The sequence below is a fragment of the Sapajus apella genome, unplaced genomic scaffold, assembly GCF_009761245.1.
Source record: "Sapajus apella isolate SASKATOON/1434 unplaced genomic scaffold, GSC_monkey_1.0 scaffold26, whole genome shotgun sequence".
Taxonomy (NCBI): domain Eukaryota; kingdom Metazoa; phylum Chordata; class Mammalia; order Primates; family Cebidae; genus Sapajus; species Sapajus apella.
The window spans coordinates 20,694,899-20,705,958 of NW_022436966.1; positions in this window are offsets into that span (position 1 = coordinate 20,694,899).

The following is an 11,060-nucleotide window of genomic DNA, read 5'->3' on the forward strand; positions in this document are numbered from 1 at the left end:
TTAATTACATCTAATTAATTCTGTGGGCCGTGTCAACTGTAGGAAACTGATGTACCAACACTAGTTCAGTTTTCACCTGTGGATTTTACATGCAAGAGTTCTTGACTACTCAAGAAATGAACATTTATTTTTAAAAGTAAGCAGAAGAAATTATGGTAAGTATACTATTTTTATACCTGCAATAATATCTATTGTACAAAGACTTCATTACTTGGTTCCTTGGTTTCTTCTCTCCTTCCTTCATTCTTTCCTTACTGCCTGCCTGCCTGTCTGCTTTCTTACTAACTCAAGACCATAAAGTAATGGATTAGCATAAAGCCATAATAAATTCAGAGTTTTGATTTATAATATATTTGTGAATTTCATTAACATACCATTATGTCTTCTTTTCCCCTAGCTGCCTACACACTACACATACATAACTTGTGGTTTTCACAGTTCACTAGGAGGGTTTACCTCCAGCTGATAGGAAGCCACATGCATTTTCAGTGGGTTAGTAATGGGACTGTTCCAAGGAAGCATTGTTTAAAGTAATTATTAACATTTTTTGAACCATAAAGCCTTGCTAAATCTGTGAAAATGGGAATATGTTCACTTTTGACTCTGTTTCCAAACCTTGAACGAAACTGTGAGGTCCTCAAGTCCTTCTAGTTCAAATATGGATGTATTCTTCAGGCTGTTTTGTTCTCCCATGAAGATTTGTAAATATGTGTTCCCAGATATTTTCTTTATAGATGATACATCTTTTTCTTCTATGAACCCAATCAATTTTATAGGTGAAAGTGCTAGTTTCTATACACCTAATAATTGGTACAAATTAATACTGTGCTGTAACAGTAAAAAATTACTATTTTACCAGCTCTTAAAATTTATAAACAGTATTCACTGTAACTTCTGGTTATTTTTTGGTTCACTGTGGCCCCCTTTATGAGAAAGAAAGAGTTTTTTAAAAATAAATACAAAACCTGATATCTAATTGGAGAGATGTCTACACAAAAATCTATGAACATTGTAAAATCTTATGGGTAAATATCAAGTGCTTTAGGCATTCAGAGATTATTAATACAGCTGTGGATACATTTTATAGACGTAAGATTAGAGCCTAGAATTTGGTCAGGTGGTGATTTTTAAAAAGGGAAAAATAAAAGTACTTTGGGAGCACATGACAGCGATAGTATAGACAGTAAGGTAAAATGCTTCTGAATTGTTTGAGACCAGTCACTGATTTCATTGCAAGGATAGATAGTAAAGAAGTATGGGCACGCTTTCCAGGGTAAAAATATAATATACATATACTTTTAGAGTGTTCATTAAGCATTCAGAGATTATTAATACAGCTGTGGATAATTTTTTATAGACGTAAGATTAGACTTACGCTCACCTATTGTCTTTCTGTCTACCTTCATGCCCTAGGTGGTAGGCACTAGAATTTGCAGACAAAGTCAATCAGAACAAATAAGTTATTACAAATATTAGAAGCTGAGGCAAAAAAGGTACAAAGTGAGAGAGTAGTAGACCTTGAATGTTAGGTGGCTAACACGGAGTTCCAGACTGATAAACCCTCTAAGGGAGCACTCACTATTCAACCAGCCTAGCTAGGGGATCAGCAAAATAAAAACGTGCAAACTCAAAATATAAAGACTGGTTCTTAACATGCCCTTTGGCAAATCAAATGAACCAATTATTATTTTTTCTTTTTTCCCCTCCCCCCCCCCCCCCCCTCCTTTCTCCTTACCTTCCCCTCCCTCCCTCCTTTCCTTTCTTTTTAATTTCTCCTCCCTCCCTCCCCTTCTTTCCTTTCTTCCTCCCTCCTTCCTTCCTTCCCTCCTTCCCTCTTTCCTTCCCCTTCCTTCCCTTCCTCCCTCCTTCCTTCTTTCCTTCTTTCCTTTTTTTCTTTCTTTTCTTTTGCTAGTTTACATTGCTTTATTTAGATATAGCCATAGATTCTTTCCTATTCATAGACATCCAGGGCTATGATATACGTATTATAAATAACAGCACCATTTACCTCAGTAAAACCCAAATGACACTAAGGCATCTGCGCACTTTTAATAAGGAATGATTAACATTGATTTTAAGGCACAACACATTACCATCGTTTCTTCCTTAACCATAGTCTTCATTCCCAAGGCACTGCAATAGTTCAGATCATGCTTAAGTGAAATTATTTCATTCATCAATTCACATACTAAGTCAGGCATATTGCTGATTTAGTATAGAGGTGAATGGAATAGGGTTTTTACCCTTAGAAATTTATGGTCTAGTTAAGGAACGAGGTATATTTAGGAATTTGTGCTCTAGTTAAAGAACTAGGTAAATAAGCCAGTCAAAGAGTGAGACTTGCTCTCCCATGCCTACCTCCTAGGTATCAATTAGCATTCTGCCTGTCCAGATATCTTATAATATCTCTAGTTCCAGCAAATAAAGCAACAACCAGAGTTACTATGGGTGTGAGGCAGTGATCTTTTTATGCGAGGCAAACCCCTGCTGAAGCATAAGATCTGAGTGACAAAAACACATTTTTGGAGGGCAGTAGTTTAAGGTGCAGTCAGTGGATTGGGTCCAAGGACTTTTAGGATGACCAAAAAATGCTGACTCTACTACTAGTGAATATCATTTGTCTGGTCATGTTCCAAATATCTGATTTATATCAACAGGGGTTTCTAAATATTATAATCTGTAAATGAATACACAAGTCAAGTTCAGCAACATATTCTAGAATTGCAAGGTACCAGTAAGATAGAGGAGAAAAGTTGTATTGGAAAATGTGCTAAAAATTAAGTGCAGTTTTAGAAGAAATAGCCTGTCATTTTGAATCTGGGCAAATAATTTTGCCAGTGGAGAAGAGATTAATTCTAACAGTTGATTCTGTACAGTCTTAAATCTGATATCACTTTAGGTTAGCTGTAATTTCAAAAGAAAACAGTACTTACTTGGCAGGAAGAAGAATATCTGAGAATCTCTTAAAATTACTTTAACTGTGGTTATCCTCTGATGGGATTTTGTTACATCATATGCATGTAATTGAGTCTCATGCAAACACTTGGTAAATAAATTTGTCTACTGACAATGCAAAATTTATGGTAGAAAAATGTCTTGATAGCTCTGAGAGTCAACTCCCTTGAAATAGCTTAGAAGAACAAGATCACCATGCGTATTTTATTAATAACTGTGCGTAGTGTGTGAACTAACCAACAAATACCCACTAAAAGCTAAGTAAAATAGACGTGCAAGAGGTAATGGGGTTTAAAAAAAAAAAAAAAAGCAGAAGCTATCACTTGTTAGTGGAGTTGACTCTAATTTTATTTTTTTCTTATTGTTGCTGTGTTTTATTTTTTTCTTGATGGAATATGCAATAACATTGGAATTGTCAAAATTTTGCATAATGGAGTAATGCATGTTCGCATGCCTTTCCTAATAAAAGAGCAAGGGAAAGGAATTCCAAATTATATCACTAAATAGTTCCTATTGCCTTTCCTTTCTGGTAATTTCAAATTTAAATTTATAAAAATGAAGATTCATGTCGTTTAAAATTTAAAATTGAATAGCCAGTCTCCTTTTTTAAATTAGATGTTTCTTAGGAAGTTAATATGCTATTCAGACGGGATGGATTAAATGGCAAAATACTTTTGGGAAATGCTGAGTTAAAGAAAACTAAAAGATCGTTGTGGTAACTTTCAAAATTTTAAAGATTACCTATATGATCAGTAGGATATACAATATATATTTGCTAAAAGCTATACAGGTATGTAACTTGCCAATTGAAAGTCTTAAAATTAATATCTTAAAATTTAAAATTATCTTAAAATTAATATTTTCAGGAGTATTAGAAATATTAGAAAGATTAGATGCATCTTATGTGGTTATTAGGATCAGCTGCTTTTAAGTTGTGTAGTGTTTTTGTTTTTGTTTATTTTGAAGGACACTTACTGGTATCACTAACTTACAGAAAGTACATTATTTTATTAATCTCTTGATTTGCAAATGTTGTCACATCCTCATTTGACTTAAACTGCATTGTGTCTTGAAATGAAAAAATAATAATTTTCTACATTGCTGAAACTTCCTTTTTTCTCTTTATCTGGCTTCTGTGTATTTTGTTTGCTTTTTTCCCCCCCCTTTATTGTGGAGACTTCACTCTATTATAGATTATTTTAAAATGTCATATTTTCTTTTAGGACTGATTTGATTTTATAAAATACACTTAGACTTTAATACATCACTCTTTCTTTATAATGAAAAGAGAGGACATCTACTTATATTTTATTCTACATGGTTAGACCATCATTGAATTATTTATTTTTAAAACATTCTTTATATTGAAGTGCCAGTTTTATTATGTTTCAATGTTCTTATATAGGAATCTGCTTCTGAACACAAAATTAAATTATATATATAGTTTTCCATTATTGTTGTTTATATCACTTACTGTAATTACAGCAGCTTTAGAATAAGATTAAATACATTCCATTCAAAGAGCATCCTCAACTTGACTCTCTTTTCATATCTAATTTCCACATATTTACACTTCCTGTGTACCTATTCTTCAGCATTTTTTTACTCCCAGCACTCCATAATATTAACCAAACATGAAAGAGACACTCTGCTAAATTTATTGTTCTGATAACATTTTGCTGAACTTCTCGAAATCATCCTTATTTAAATTAATGGTATTTTATCTGTTTGTCCAATGTTTGTATTTATTTTGCTTTCTTTTTCTATTACATTCAAATAGTGAATGACAATGACTTTACATTTTGCCTTGCTTTTGAATTTAACAAGAAATTTTATAGCATTTCACAATTACTGTATATTTGGTTTGGGTTGCTAGAAAAATAGATCTCATTTTTGAAATGTATTTTTATTCTTATTATGGACAGGCAATCAAATTTTAGTAAATGTCTTGGCATTTATTAATTGGTGTTTCTCCTTAAATTTCTGAATTTAACAAACTAAGTTGATACAGTCCTCAAATCGGAAACTTATAAACTTGAAATAATCATACTTGCACATATTGTATAATATTTGATTTGCAAGATATATTACATATAGATGTTATAAAAAAAGGTATATTTTAATAACTATAAACATAAATGGAACTTACTGGAAATTTTACTCTTTTGTAATATATGTTTATTATGTACTCTTTGAGATTTGTTATATTGTTTTACCCAATTTTCTTTTGAGTGCTATTTAATTCACTGGTTAGTCCCTATATTAAATTTTGATGATGCACTTTTTTTATGTACTTACAAAATTTTATTTTATTGTTTTACAAATCTTCTTGGTTTATTAAGTGTTACTATTAAGACAATCATATTTTAATACTGTAAAGTCTTTGTTGTAATATTTTTCTAGCTGATCAAAGGGCATAAGCATCACACTCTATTGACGTCTTTTTGCTGTCTATCATTCAACGCTGGCCTATTTGTCCCTGTGATTCATAACTGTGGCCTCACCAACAGTCATCTGTGACAAGTGCTGAAGATTCAGCCCTTCAGATAATTTTTTTTTTTTGCTTCTTTAATATGTCTCAAGAGTTTTACCAACTCAAGACTAACCTTTAGGCTATATTTTTTATGGGAATCCCTGGATCATTTTGTACACACATGGAGTTCAAAGCCTGAAGAGGGAAAGTCTTTGAGTATAAATTCTCAAAGAAAACTTTTTTTTAAGGCAATGCTCCTAACAGTGCCATCACACCCAGGCAAGCTCATAAATTTACTTTCTTTTAAAGATAGTTTTTTTTTTTTTTTTTCACCCTAGAAATTGTTCCTGCTTTCTTGAAAAATGAGCTATAATTGTAAATGTATAACTTCTATATTTCTTTCTAGGTGTTTCTCAAAGTTTCTAGGTTATTTATCAAAGTGAGAGCAACACAATCAATAGTTTATTTCTGACCTAATTTTCATTGGTCTTTAAAAATGTTTACTCATTTATCTATTACTTTCTATTAAGTCGTATGCTATTCATCAGTCCTATACCTCAGTGGACTTTTGTAAAGTGATGAAATGTAAAACATCCTTCTCTACCTTTTCCTTTACTTGGACATTACACAATTTTGTTCTTTAACAAACTGGTAAGATGGAATTAATCTGATCATTTCTATGTGGAAAATAAATGTTAATGAGCGACAGGATTCCCAATTACACTTTGGGAAGACACTCTTGAGAGAGAGGTCTAAGACACCAAAGAACACATACCATTCCACAGATGGGTGGAGATGAGTCAATGAAACAGAAGCGTAACAGTGAGAAGAGAGGGCACTTCAGGGGCAGATGAGAGAGTGCCAAATAAGTCTTTCTTAGGAGTATCAAGAATTATATTGCCTGTCTCCTTCTGTGAAGACAAGATTTGACATAAAATTGTCTAAGTGCTCTTATGCACCAAACACTGTATGGGGTTGTAGGTGGCAGAGTATGAGCAGAATCAGGCTTATGGCTTCATAACTGGTGGAAAGTCTGTGCAGCTGGCAATCCAGAGGAAACTCCACAGGCCTCAGCAGCCTCTACAGCTGCAGAGACAGTCTGAGACTGAATCAGGCCTTGAGTAATTATCTTGGCATTCCATGGTAATCATTCAATAGTGCATAGACAGTCAACACTGACTATGTAATTAAAAAATAGTTACATAATTCTACTCCTAATTTAGTCACTAAAATTAGTATCTCCTGCAATTGTTTAGGTCATTTTAGACAAATATTTTTGAGATACATTAGCTTATGCTTACTTTTCAAGTGACAATTTTTCTTTATAATATTTTAATTGACATTTTGATATCATAAGGAAGGCAACACACCTATGATATTCTGACTTGAACTTCTTTCCCACTCTGTAACCCTGCTACATTTTATTCTTATAGGGGGGAAATAGGGGAGGGACAATGGGGGGTGGGGAGTTGGGGAGAGAGAGAGCATGGGGAGAAATGCCAGATATAGGTGATGGGGAGGAAGGCAGCACATCACACTGCCATCTGTGTACCTATGCAGCAGTCTTGCATGTTCTTCACATGTACCCCAAAACCTAAGATGCAATTAAAAAAAGAGAAAAGAAAAAAGAAAAAAAAAAAGAAAAAGTCCCAGGGGCTGAGTGACTTGCATAAAGTCACACGGATAGTTAAACTGCACTTTCTTGAGCAGCTTTTATAATTTGGGGTCTACAACTCAATTTAAAGAGGAGCTAACTAATCAGCAAAGTAGAAAAAGGCAATTTTACAATTCTTCATTAAATAACACTATTCTGCTTCCTATAAATGGGAGTTAAGTGATATGTAGACTGAATATATAAAAATGAACAATAGGCACAGAATAATCTTGATTTTATGTGAATGTTTTATACACACACACACACTATATATATAGTAATAATGTATCAGCATTTACACATGCCATATTCTTTAGACTCTAATTTATAGATCACAAATATCATTTTCCTAGAAAGAATATGTGTTTGACCAATTTAACTATCTGTGTTTTTTAAACCTGAACTTTATTACCTTCAGTGAATATGATGAGCGTACATCTTTTGTTTCAGAAAATCTTATTCCAAAAAATTATTTAAGAAGGTATCTTCTATCGGAAGACAGGCACATTTCAAAATAAAATTTTAAAAGAGGTATTGCTGTCTACATGAAATAAAATCATTTAAGCCAATTCACTTGCCCTTACAGCTAAGAAAACATATCCTATATACTGTGATCTAGCAAGCCACAAAGCATCACCTGACCACTCATGCTTACCGAGATTGCTTTTCCTACATAATTGGAGACTGTATAAAATCTGACTAAATACCATTATACAACTAAACACTACCAAACAAGGGGAAAAACATATTAGATACTTAGGATTCTTCATATCACTTCTCTTGCTAAGGTAACGGAAGTATTTCAATTCTCTCTGAATGAAATTAGCTTACATTTTAGCTTTTAACACCATTTACATTTTATGAAACCAATTATGATAACTAGCTCAGCTCAGTTACTTGGGAAGTTTTTCACATCTTGTTGAATTTTACTAGAGCTAAAATAAAATGAATGTCTTAGAACCTTGCTACACAAATTGTACTCCATGAACCAGCATCATGGACATCACATGGACGTGGACATCACTTCAACTTGTTAGAACATCTTGGCTCCCACCTAGATTTAGAGATTATAAATAGCATTTTATCAAGGTCCCAGGTGATTCATAAGATCCACAGGTGATTTAGAAGACATGGATAAATACACCCTCCTCTGGTCAACTTTCTATCAATTTCTTCTACTGGGAATCTCTGATTTGTCTCCCCCTCCACTCCTAAAGCCTCTAGTTATCACATTAATTTCCCATTTACAAAAATCACATGGGTCCACCTACTTATTATAATTATCTTCTCTTTCACTTGATGCTTTGGTTCACTGATCAATTACTCTATCCACCTTTCTGGTTCATAGCCACTGTCTGCTTCTCGTCTCATGTCTTGCCGGCTTCCCTTGGCTTTTCTTCTTTTTCCCCTGACTCTCCATGCTTTCCCCATTCCTAGCACACAAAGGCATGCTTAATTTGATTTGCCTTTTTGGCCCACAGAAGATACTGATTTTTTATCATATTCAAATCTGTATTTATGTCATAATCAGAAAAAGAAAAACACATAATTGATTTTTAAAACCAACATTTGTTTTCATACCTAAAAATTGTAGGTATACCTAATGATTTTTAGAAAAAATAGGATTCTTTGCCATAAAAAGGAATTTAAACTGCTACTTTAGAGCACAGATACAATTATAATCTCCTTAAAGACCAAATGAAAAATAATGTTTAAAACAAGAACCATCATAGACTCTAACAGTGATATTATTACACTTGAATTAAAAAAGTCAATATTGTTTGGGCAGGCATGCTTCATGCTTCTGTCTCTGATGTTTTCAAAACTTGCCAGAGCAGTACTGTCTGGAGTGAAGCAAAAGCACAAAATGAGTCAAAGCTATTTATCATTGGTTATTAATAATCTACACATCAAATTACAAATCATTCCATTAAAAAAAAACGTGTTCCGTAGGGAGAAAGGAGCTTGTTTTTTAATTGATTTCTAAATTGTTTTTTTCAATGTCGAGAATTATTTTTAAATTTTTGACTTAATGGAGAGTCACATCTGTACAAAATTTAGGAAACTCACTTTTATTTCAGATATAGTAAAATAAATGATAAAACAAGCTATCTATATATCAGTAGCTTTCTGTAGCATGTTTACCTTCTCATGAATCTACATTAATTTCTTCTGTTGATGTCTCCTGCTTTTTCTAGTTTATTTCGTCTAAATCTTGCCAGTGAATTGTGCTTAAGGCTAATCAGTGAAGAACATACAGTCACGAAGTTCTTGTCTGTGTTGATGAAACCATGCACTGGCATTCCAGAGACTTGAGTTCTAAGTCAGACACTGATATCCCACAAGAATGGTATCATTTCTGATGATTAATTTCCTAACTGCTAAATTAAGAGAGTTGATAAACACATTCTCCATGGTCTCGTTCTGTGAAAACTCTTATTTTCCTACCAGAGCGAAGTTGTAGAATCCTCTTTCAATCTGGAAGAAAACATTTTCAAAGCACTTTTTTGCGAGTCTGAAAACTGTTCCTTTTTGGCAGTATTTTCCTGCTGCACTTAGTTTATTGCTCTGGATTTCTGGGCATAGAGCCTACTTTGGTTTTCTTTTTGTTTATGTTCATTGTCTTTATTTCTATTTTTGAAGCTGCCGCTTCAAAAATATATTATTGCACACTGTAAAATTGGATAATACTACTATAAAATTGATTTTCTATATTTGCACATTCCTTGAGAACCTCGGGTGTTTACTGCAATTAGTCTAATTATTCAACTCAGAGCTGTCACCTCCTCCCTTGCCTGAAGCAAAGCAGCAGGAAGTACAAATCACACTCAACAGCCTGACACCAGGAGGAGGAAACAAATACCTCCGCATAGAATTTGTACATCTGACAGTGTGTCAGCTGAAATGGAAAAAAGACTTTAAAGAATCCTGGAACTCCTTCTAATAATTGGGAGAGCAAAGCATCTGCATCTGGTTTACCAGTGGAAAGGGGCTACAGGGACACATCCTAATTGGCTCCTTTTGATGGCTACGACACTTCATCCAGTGCCTGCCATGTATTAGATGCTCAATAACTGTTTGCTGAGCAAATTAATCAATTTTCAAATAAACGTGTGTTGCTAAAAATCAATAATGCTTTCATGTAAAAGGTTTGAGAGTCATCACCCCCATTCTTACAACAACAAATAAAAACTTGGCAAAGTAAAAATAAATGTGTTTTATTGGATTCATCAGCGAACTGAGGTTGCAGGATAAAGAGTCATCTTGACATTTAGAGAGAGAGGAGAATCTACAGTCGTAGCTGAGATGTGCTTCCCTGGAGCACAAACCACTGGAGTCACAGACTGGTAAGAATACTTAAGCAGTAATTTTGATGAATTGCTAGAGGCTGAGTGTGGGTTAGTGTAAGGGTGAGAAAACCCTGAGAGCTGCTGTTTTAGGGGAACCCCATACTTTTGTGGGTATTACCGCCAGAAACCATACCAGGTTTTTACTGTGAATATCTGAGAAAGTTCCCCTGGGTGCTCTGTCAGTGAAGGGAAAAATAACCCTGTGAAATATGCCCAGTGGTTTTCCTATAGCAAAGGGATGCTCTCCAGAAGGGAAAGACCTTACCAGAGCCTGTCCCAGAGCTATGGGGGAAGGGCATTCTTCCTCCAGTTGCCCACAGCCTGCCTGTCTTATCTAATGGGCTAGAGGTGAGAGGCTACACAAGAAGAAATACTTGGGACAATCACAGGCCCCCTAGAAGAGACTGAAACGAGAGATTATTGAACAATTCCTCTTCCTGACACATTACCAACGACACCAACGGGACTGCATTGTCCTAATACTGCATTCTCGCTGAGACAGTAGCATGAAACAGTCTCTTCCTAATGAGCACATCAGGAAACCCAAAGTCAGGGGAACAGACAAAAACAAGGACACTGGAGGAATTTGAAGCTTCTGACTTCTATAGCTACAGCACACATTAGACGA